We start from the raw sequence: 10,581 nt of genomic DNA on the forward strand, positions 1-10,581 counted from the left end.
AGCGGGTTCCGCTAGTGAAAGTGTTATGGCTCAAGCACGGATAGAAGAAGCTACTTGGGAGACCGAGAACTCTATGAAAGAGCGATATCCAAACCTATTTACGGTAAGATTTTCGGGACGAAAATTCCTTAAGAGGGGAGAGTTGTGACAGCCAAAATAGACCCTAGCCGGAATGTGGTTTCGGGACCACAAAACCGAGGCATAACAATAATTAAAAATTTATTTCGATGCCTATAATATGTGTGTATTCATGTATGACATTTTTGATGATTGATTTAGTGTTATAAAGGTGAATTCCACTAGAAAGGACTTAGTAGTGAACTTTGAAAATACGATAGGAAAGGGGTGATGACTAATTAAAGCATGCATGCAAAATAATGGACTTGCATGTCAAATTTCCCCTTTTTACAAGTGATGGCCGGCCATGACAAAGAGATATGGGTTAAACATGTCATGAAACATGTTTTGTTGGGCGAGAGGGAGAAATAGTAAACAAATAGGCATGGGTAAGAAAAGAATGAAAAAAAAAATGTGTGTGAGAGAGTAGCATACCCCATTGCCGTGCAACCAAGAAGAAAAGAAAACAAAAAAAAAATTTTGTTCATGCTTGCTCTCTCCCTTTTTGGCCAAAAATACTAAGAGGAAGAAGGGATTTTTGCTTCATTTCCTTTGTTTAGAAGAGATCTAGAAGGTGATTTGGCTAAAATTGCATCAAGAGTAAGGTATGTATGAGGTTGTGTTGGGAGTTTCATGCATGTTTTGGTTGCTAATTTGATGTGCATGTTAGCCATGGCTCAAATCTTTGTTATGCCATGGAAATGGCATTTGGCCAAAGTTGTTATGGTGATAAAGCCATTGCATGCTAAGTGTGAAACTTGATGATGATGCATGCAATGATGGATTGTCTACTCATGAGTAAGATTTTGAGCTTTCTTTTGTTTTATCATGATTGAAGTTGAAAAGGAGCATGATTGTCATATTCGCCATGATGCATTCTTGAGCATGATTCATGCTTCTTGCATGTTAGTTAAAATTTGTGTTTTGGATGGCTATGGACACCTTGAAATTGCCATGCTCATATATACATATATATGATTGCACATTATGTTTTGGTTATGAACTAAGTGATGAATATATTGGTTTAAAGAAGAAGATGTGGAAGAATGCTTGTGAAATTGCAAGCACAATTCGCCTAGCACACATATAAGTGCTTGATGCTATATTATAAGTTTTAATACAATGTGCAAAGCATTAATTAGTAAATTGCATGCTGTTTTTGTGAGGTATTAAGTGCAAAATTGACCTCAACATGTACATGAGTATTCGGCCTTAGGTAGCCTATTGAAGGCCCTAGCATTTCCTTGATGCTCGAATAAATTGTATTGAATTGCTTGATGTAGTATAAAATGTGCATGACCATTGTGTATTCAAGCTAAAGGGTGGCCATATGACCATTTAAACTCCTTGTCATATTCGCCATAAGCTAGCACAATGAGGTTTTAATAAATTGAATTTGGTTGAATTAGCTCAAGAGCTAAGAGGGCCACAATTGGACAAGGGGAAGGAAAAGGTGATCGAATAGCCGAAAAAGCCGTTCGACAACATCCGAGGTAAGTCCTCAAGAAGTGACCCTACTTGAATTGTGTGAAATAAAGTATGGATGTGTATTGATTATTGATTGTGTATGCATGAGTATTTGAATTCTACCCGGCTAAGTCCCAAGGCGAATATGCTTGTGACTATAATTGCGTTTGAGCCTTAGTAACGAAAATGAATTATGTATGTCCAATGATAATTGATGTATGTGTTCATGGGAAATTGAATGATATCCGGCTAAATCAAGACAATTATGCTGGAAATTATATCCGGTTAAGACCAAGGCAATTGCGCTAGTGGCTACATCCGGCTAAGACCAAGGCATTCGTGCGAGACATTCTATCCGGCTAAGACCGAAGGCATTTGTGCACGTGATTATATCCGGTTATATTCGAAGAATCTTGGGCTGGAGGTGAGTGTTGGTTGCTGTAATGAATTCAATTAGTACACTCGAAAAGCCCAAAGGATAAGGTACGTTATATGTGCATTGAAAGTCGACATGTTTGAGCAACATTCGCTCAATCGACTAATGAATTTCAGTTATTGAATTGATTGATACTTTGTGAAATTATATAATGATGAAGTGTGAAGTAAGAATGTGTATAAATGAAATGATGCATTTGGCTATGTGAATGTATCGCTGTAATTAGAGTTGATTATATTCCTTGAGACTTACTAAGCATAAAAAAATGCTTACCCGTTGCTTTGGCTCTCGCTTTTCTAGATTTCGCTCAAGCAATCGGATTTGGGATCGTTGAAGTCAAGTCATCCACACTATCAAGCCTCCATTTTGGTATAAATTTTTGGTTGAACTTGGGATGGCATGTATAGGACTACCTCTTGTTTGTTAAATATGTTGTAATGTAAGTATGTACGGCCATGCGAAAATGGCTCAAAAGGAAGCATGAACTTAGACTAATAGTGGTTTGTATGTATATATTTGGTGTCATGATGTGGCTATGGCTTGAAATGGGAATGTTGGTCATATGATCAGCCATTGGCATGGTTAAAATGATCATATATGAACCTATGTATGGCAAGACTAGTTGATTCATGGAGACTACCAAATAGGTAAGTCCTACCTTAAAAACAGATGCTGCCAGCTGCAGTGGCGTGAATGTGAAAAATCACCAAAATTCATAGGAATGGAATTAAATAGTGAATAAGATATGTAAATGAACCTTGATGAGTCTATTTTCATATGGAAGAAACGAAATGGTCATAGGAGTTACAGGTTAAGAGATATTAAAGCTATTGTGAGACAGGGCCAGAATGGTTTCTGGGTTCCCTGTCGCAACTTTAAAAATTCACTATAAATTATCCAAAAGGAATTAGGATACATACCTTATATGTACAGATTCCATTTTGAGTCTAGTTGCATTAGAAACAAACGACACCAGCATTAAAGCCCTGTACAGAGAGATATTCAAGTTATACCGCGCGAAGGTTAGAGCAGTCGATCCCTGTAACATGGGTAACTTTAACTAATAAACTGTACCAATTGGCCTGACCAAAAATCCTAGAAATAAATCCATGGATGGATATATGAGTCTAAATTCAGGGAAAATTTACGAAACCAGTTTCCGAGTTTTGAAACTCGAGATATGATTTTTAAGGCGACAGTGATGCAGTTTTCCAGCCTGACTGGAAATGTCAAATTGGTGGGCAAAACATGTGAACTTGGCTTGTTAACCCCTCGGGTCCGACACCGGCGATGGTCTCGGGTTTGGGGTGTTACAGATACAGTTGTTGAGCTAATCAATAATAATGAAAGAACTGGAATAGAGAATTGATAGTTAATACCTTCCTAGAAGAAGTAGCTGAATTGATCCTTCGTATACCCTTGGCGATGGAACCTCAAACAGACTTTTTGGCTTGGAACAGAGAACCTTCGGGAGATTTTTCAGTTCAGAGCGCCTACAAACTATTATAAAGTGGTGATCCTAGAGCTTACGTTGTACAAAACGTCTATAGGGATTTTTACAAAAAAACTCTGGTGCATAGATCTACCTACTAAGATTAAAATTACAATCTCCAAAATCGCTTGGAACTATCTGCCTACTCGGGCAAACATGTTACTTAGGAGACTAGCAAATAACTCAACATGCCCTCGATGTGGTGTGGAAGCAGAAACAATGGACCACCTATTAAGAAAATGTTCTGTGTTAGTGTCAGTGTGGGAAGCATTATCTGTCTCTAATTTTATACAGTGGACAAACTTAGAGTTTGAGGAGTGGCTCACCAAAGTCTTTGATTTTCTCTCTGGAGATCAGTGCAGAATCTTTTTTTGTGTGCTTTGGGCCATTTGGGGAGATCGTAACGCTCGAATACATGAAAACACAAATAGATCAGGTCACGAGATAGCAAAATATATTCAAAGTTTTTTACATGAACTTGATGGGGTTGGTAGAAATACCCACAATGATCCTAAGGTTGATGTTAAATGGAATCACCCACCTGGGTAGGTAGTAAAAATAAATTTTAATGGGGCTTAAGATGAGAGGAACCACCAATCGGCGTCAGGGATTGTGGTCAAAGACAGCAAATACCATTTTCTCATCTCTTGTACAAAATTTCATAGAGGGGTGGCTTCTTCTTTTGTCGCAGAAGCTATCGCTTGTCGAAGGGCAAACTAGATTGGTCTCACAATGCAACGACCAGAAACCATTATAGAAGGTGATTCGTTATTGATAATAAATAAATGCAAGGGTGTAAAGCTAGATAAATCGCAAATAGAGCCTTACATACATGATATTCACGAGATGAAGTCCAGAGCCAGAAAGTTAAGATTTGAATATATCCCAAGATCAGCGAATGGTCTAGCCCACATTTTAGCAACAGAATCGCTTAAGAGGAGAGAAGAGATGTACAGAAGGCATGATGAGAAGTGAGAGTGTACAAGAGCCGGATTGAAGAAATGAAAAGAATGAAGAAAGGGGGAGAGTTTCAAAATGAAACAGATCAACAGCCTTAGAGATAAGATCCCCTTGGTAACTGATGTTGCCATTAAAGATTGAATTGACAGATGAGATGGAGAGTCAGGCGTCAAACTTTCTAATTGGGCAAGAGGGCGGTGGCTTTAATGATTTCTTTAGTTTTTCTCTTTTAATAATAAGAACCGTTTTATTTTTCTTACGGGCCAATTTGTTTTGGGCCTAATGTTATGTTTAGTTTTTTGTAGACTTTATTTTGATCAATATTGAAGCCCAATCTGATTTTGATTCAAAAAACAAATAATCAACTCAACGTGAAGTGTGAACCAAGATCCATACCATATATATATATGGTGTTAAGAACCTTTTAAATAATGGGAATCAATTTTTTAAAATTAATACAACATTAAGTAAGTATATAACATAAGCACAAACTTTGAACAAATTAGCAAGACCATTTTTTACGAAACCGGATCAATTAGATTAGAAATCAGTTATAATTTAGTTGAACCGTTTCCTCTATTTTTTAAATACTTTTAATAATTTATTCAATTAATCCAAACAAACCGATCGAATCAAAAATCGATAGTTTGATCAGTTCAACCACTCGACTAATCCTGAAAGCCTTAAACATGACATACTATTAATAATTAATATACAAAATGGAAAATGAAATAAATATGACATGTGAAAATATACAAAATTATTAACGTTTAGAAAATTCATTAAATTTATAATGATAGTATTTTAAACATAAAAAATACAAAAATTTTAATTCTTTTTTTCTTTCCCCCACTTCTTACTTCCTAAACTACAAAAGAAAATAAAAATCAAGTGCAGGGGACAAAAATCTAAGCCCAAACTTCTAAAGTGACATTATGCATTTTACTTTTATATGTAGTTATAGATGTTGATAAAAATTATATAGTATTTATTCTAAAATTAAATAAATTTACTAACTCATTAAAATATTTAAATAAGTAAAATTATAAAATAAATAATTAAGTTAAAAAAATCTTATACCAACTCAATTATTATACAAAATATTAATGTTAAATTATATAAATTAAAATTAGCATATAAAAATGAAAAATAGAAGGTGAGGTTACTTTAAAGAGTTAATTGCATTAAATATTCCTAAACTGTGATCCTCATTTTAAATTAGTCTTTAAATTTTAAAACATTCTAATTACATCCCTAGATTATCGATGTTATATCAATCAAGTCCTTTAATTATGAAAACCATTAATTTAACTGTAAATGACATGTCAAATCTTATGTTGTATAATTTAAAATAGAATTTTTAAAGAAAGTAGAACATTATTTCATACTTTCAAAAGTAAAAACTAAAAACAAAATAAAACCGAAAAAAAAAACTGAGCAAAAAAACTTTTGTAAAGGCTTTGAAAACCTCTAAACCAAGTTGTTTGTAGCAACCATTTTTCTTTAAACTTTTCATTTCAAACAGTGCTAGACAAGATTGACATCTCATTTTATGCTTAAATTAATGTTTTAGTAATGGAAGGAATTTATTGATCTAATCTCGACAGTTTGAAGATATAATTAGAATATTTTAGAGTTTTAAGATCAATTTTAAATGATCATGGAAAATTGTCTGTATTTTGAGGCGAATACTTCTCTGCCGGAAGGTGATGCTGGTTCTGATTCTCCGGCAGATGTTGATCGCAATACCAAGAAAGTTCGATTTAAAGAGGGGAATGTTGAGGAGAGCATGATATGATGGTGGAATTGGGTTCCAATCCTAAGATTTCTAGGAAGGATAAACTGCTAGGGAATGATATTAGAATATCGAACAAAACAGGGTTGCTTTCTCCTGATGCTGGAGTTGATGAAGACATGGAATTTCTTGAAGGAGATATTCACAGATCTTTTGTCAATGGCATTCTCGCTATTTATTTCTCTGAGAGAATTCAACAAATCTTGTTTAAAGAGATGGAGCTTACGGTAGTGTTGAAATTACTCGGAAGAAATATCGATTATAGGGCTTTAACCAACCGGATCCATAGTTTATGGAATCCTTCTAAACCCTTCCATCTCATGGATATTGAGAATGGATATTATTTGGCTAAGTTCCAGTCCAATTAAGATTATGCCAAAGTTCTGTCACAAGGGCCATGGTTGATTTATGGTCAATACCTAACTGTACAACCCTGGACCAAAGACTTTAACCCCAGTCAACCTTATCCAAGCATAGTGATGGCCTGGATTCGATTACCAGGCCTTCCAGGGTATCTCTACAAAAGAAAGATACTAGAAAAAATTGGTGGGATCATTGGCAAAGTGGTTCGGCTGGATTTAAACACAGACAACAGAATAAGAGGGAGATTTGCAAGATTGGTCGTTTATGTTAATCTTCATAAACCTCTTATTTCAAAAGTTTTAGTTAATGGAGTTCAGCAGAAAGTTGAATATGAAGCTTTACCTACAATCTATTTTTCTTGTGGGAAATATGGTCATACCAAGGAATTGTGCACAGTAATGCAACCAGAGGTTACATCGGAGAAGATCCAAGACACTGTCATTCTGGAAAAGCAGTCCAGCGAAGGTGGTGGCACCATGTATAGACTTTGGATGGTGATCGAGAAAAGATCTAGGAGCAATCCCAAGAATGCGAATATCAGCAAAGCGGATTCAAAGGGGAAATCAAAATCAGGGTCCCGATTTGATACTTTGAAGAATATGGAAACCATTGATTTAGAAGCTGGAACTAATAAAGGAAGAGAATAACAGATGGTTGAACTTAAGGAAACTTAGAAGGCTGGTGAATTTTTGGAAATTTTGAGGCTCAAAAATCGAGGATTGTCTAAAGCTAAGGAAAGTAAACAGATGGGGGGAGTTTCAGGAGGTGTTGGGCCTTTGAAACCGCAAGAGGATAGTCCAAATGTTGATGGGTTAGTGGGTGGTTTTAATGGATCTGCTGCTGCTTTTGGAGCGGCTAACCTATTTCTTTCTAAGGCTGTTATTGACCCACCAAGTAGTGCCTTGAACCAGCCCATGAGAGTGATGGATACACCTTTCAAAAAGCCTGGACAGCAAAATAAAGAAATAGGGAGACTTTCGACTCTCTCGGGAAATATTGATAATATTGCTTTGCTTAGTGCAGATAGTTCTAAAATAATTTCTAATTCATCTAGCTTAACATCTATGACCCTATCTTATTTTAATCTGTTCTTTGTTGGGCAGGAGCAGAATGAAGGAAATGATGAAACTATGCAGCCCAAATCGGTCTCTATGGTGCCAGAACCAATTGAAGTTCAGGTTCTTGACTCATCTAGTGGGTTAAATCCTAATAGGCACTCTGCTGTATCCTTTAAGGAAATAAGACCAGCATATGGTGATAGTTCGAGGAAGACGAAGGTGTCAATTTCTGGCAACAATAAGAGTCGAAACATAGGGAAATTGTTAGGAGGTAAAGAGGGGGGTTTTAGACCTTCTAAAAAGATTAATAAAATCACACATGGGAAAGGGAATAATTTTAAAAATAAAAATGCTCCTAAAACTCCTTTAAGTGTTTCCATGACTAGGTTGGCTCAGACTATTTCCATATTAAGAAGTGTGGATTCGGCAGACATTGTACCAGACTCTGATAATAAAATTCTTGAATGATTTTTATGTTTGAGGTTATTTTATTATCACTATTATATTGTTTTTTATGGATTTAAATTTATCAATATTTTCTTGGAATTGTCAAGGCTATGCGAGCAGTAAATTTCCCCGAGCTTTTCGTAAGTATAATTTTGAGCATAAACCGGATATTGTATATCTTTTCGAACCGAGAGTTAGTGGTAAAAAATCTAATGTCATTATAGATAAATTGGGTTTTGATTTTTCTCACCGTACTGAATCTATTGGATTTTCAGGTGGTATCTGGGTTGGATGGAAGGATAATATTTATATTAATGTTATTCACAATCATCCTCAATTCATGCTTTTTCATGTTCAGGGAAATAACATTTTTATTTCTTTTTTTATCTTTGTTGTTTATGGTAGCCCTGACAGAGTCAAGAGGAAATCACTTTGGGCTGGCTTAATGGAAGTGTTACCTCCTGATCCTGCACCCTAGATGATTTTGGGGGATTTCAACGCTGTCCTCTCTCCTAAGGATAAAAAAAGTGATCGCTCTACATGTAAGAGGTGTAATTTATTTGGAAATTTTGTTGATTCTTGTAATTTGCAGGATCTTGGATTCATAGGACCTTTTTTCACCTGGCAAAGAGGGAACACGCATGAACGGATTGATCGAGCTTTAGCAAATGATCCTTGGATTTCAACCTTCCCGCATACTCTAGTTTATCATCTTCCACGCATCAAGTCAGATCATAGACCAATTCTTATTAAAACAAACCCAGCACTCAGTTTTCTGAAAGGGAGACCATTTCGTTTTCTCGCAGGTTGAACTAAACATACGAATTTTAAAGAATTGGTCTCTGAAAAGTGGCGTTCTTCAGGTAACATGGCTATTTCTCTATCTGAATTTACCTCACACGTCAAGGGTTGGAACAGGTCCGTATATGGTTTATAGGATCGTGAAAGAGACAGCTTATGAGATCGCTTGGGTGCATTCAAAAGGCCATGGACTAGTCTTCCTCTAGTAGGCTTGCTGAAGAGTAGATGGAGATTCGCGGTGAATTGGAAACTGTACTGAACCATGAGGAATTACTATGGATACAAAAGGCTAGGTGTGATTGGTTGCAGTTTGGGGATCGTAATACCCAGTATTTTCATAATCGTACGATGCAACGGAGGAAATCTAATCATATTTTAGCCTTACGCATAAGTAGTGGAGAGTGGTGCTCGGATCAGAGTATTCTCAGTGCTGAGGCTGCCAGATTTTTTGAGAAGCTGTATGGTGAGATCCCTACTCCCATGAGTGCACCTCCCTTGAATATCTTTCCTCGTATCACAGATCAGAATTTTGATTTCCTTAATAAGCCAATTTTGAATGATGATATCAAGAAGGCCCTTTTTGACATGGCTCCGTTGAAGGCTCCCGGAAGTGACGAGTATCATGCGCTTTTCTTCCAAAGTCAGTGGGATTTAGTAGGAGGAGCGGTTTGTGAGTGGCTTCAAGGAGTCTTCGCTGGTAATAAAATGAAAGATGATCTTAACAACACGTTAATCGTTCTTATTCCTAAAAAGGATCGTCCGGAGGATTTTAGCGAATTTCGACCAATTAGTCTTTGCTCAGTTTTGTATAAGTTGGTAATGAAGGTGATCGCCAATAGATTCAAAGTGGTCTTTCCTAATTACATAACACCCGAACAAGTGGGGTTTATTTCTGGTCGCAACATTTCTGACAATATCATTATAGCGCAAGAAGTCATACATTCGATGCGCAGTGGGAAAACGGGCAAAAAATTGATGGCAATTAAGTTTGACCTGGAGAAAGCCTACGATAGAATTAGTTGGGAGCTTATTGATGTGTCCCTTGTTGCTGCTGGGATCCCCGAGGTTCTTAGGAAGGTTATTATGCGCGCTATTTCTTCATCAAATATGCAAATTTTTTGGGATGTAGTTTCGTTTCAGTCTTTTAAGCCGGTGAGAGGGATTAGACAAGGATGTCCTTTATCGCCTTATCTTTTCGTTTTCTGCATGGAATGGTTAGGGCATTTAATTCGTTCAGAAATCACAGCTAAAAGGTGGAAACCGATTCGGTTATCTAGGTCAGGACCGTCTTTATCTCATCTCTTTTTTGCTGATGATCTTGTCATTTTTGGTAAAGTGGAGATGGATCAAGCCCTATTATTAAAAGAAAACCTTAACCAATTCTGCAACTTTTCTGGACACAAGGTCAGTGCCAGGAAGACTAAAATATATTTCTCCAAATGTGTTGATAATAGTTCAAGTGTTCAGATTAGTCAGCTCTTCGGATTTCGAGAGGTCCCTAATTTAGGGATCTATTTGGGGGTGTCTGTCCTCCATGATCGAGTTACTAAAAGTACCCTGAATTTTGTTGTTGAAAAAGTGAGAGGTAAACTGCATAATTAGGAAGCCAGGAAGTTATCCTTTGCGGGACGTGTTACTCTTGCTC

At 36.5% G+C, this 10,581-nt stretch overlaps 1 long non-coding RNA gene across 1 annotated transcript; it reads right to left on the reverse strand.

Annotated features, from left to right (window-relative positions):
• Window positions 1-2,779: 2,779 nt before the first annotated feature.
• Window positions 2,780-3,875, reverse strand: LOC108473123 (uncharacterized). The gene is made up of 3 exons (XR_008274014.1): window positions 3,839-3,875; window positions 3,400-3,740; window positions 2,780-3,006 (listed from the first exon to the last, which is right to left on the reverse strand). It is a non-coding gene; the product is annotated as an uncharacterized LOC108473123 (long non-coding RNA).
• Between the last annotated feature and the right edge of the window lie 6,706 nt (window positions 3,876-10,581).

The sequence above is a fragment of the Gossypium arboreum genome, chromosome 11 (assembly GCF_025698485.1).
Source record: "Gossypium arboreum isolate Shixiya-1 chromosome 11, ASM2569848v2, whole genome shotgun sequence".
Classification (NCBI taxonomy): domain Eukaryota; kingdom Viridiplantae; phylum Streptophyta; class Magnoliopsida; order Malvales; family Malvaceae; genus Gossypium; species Gossypium arboreum.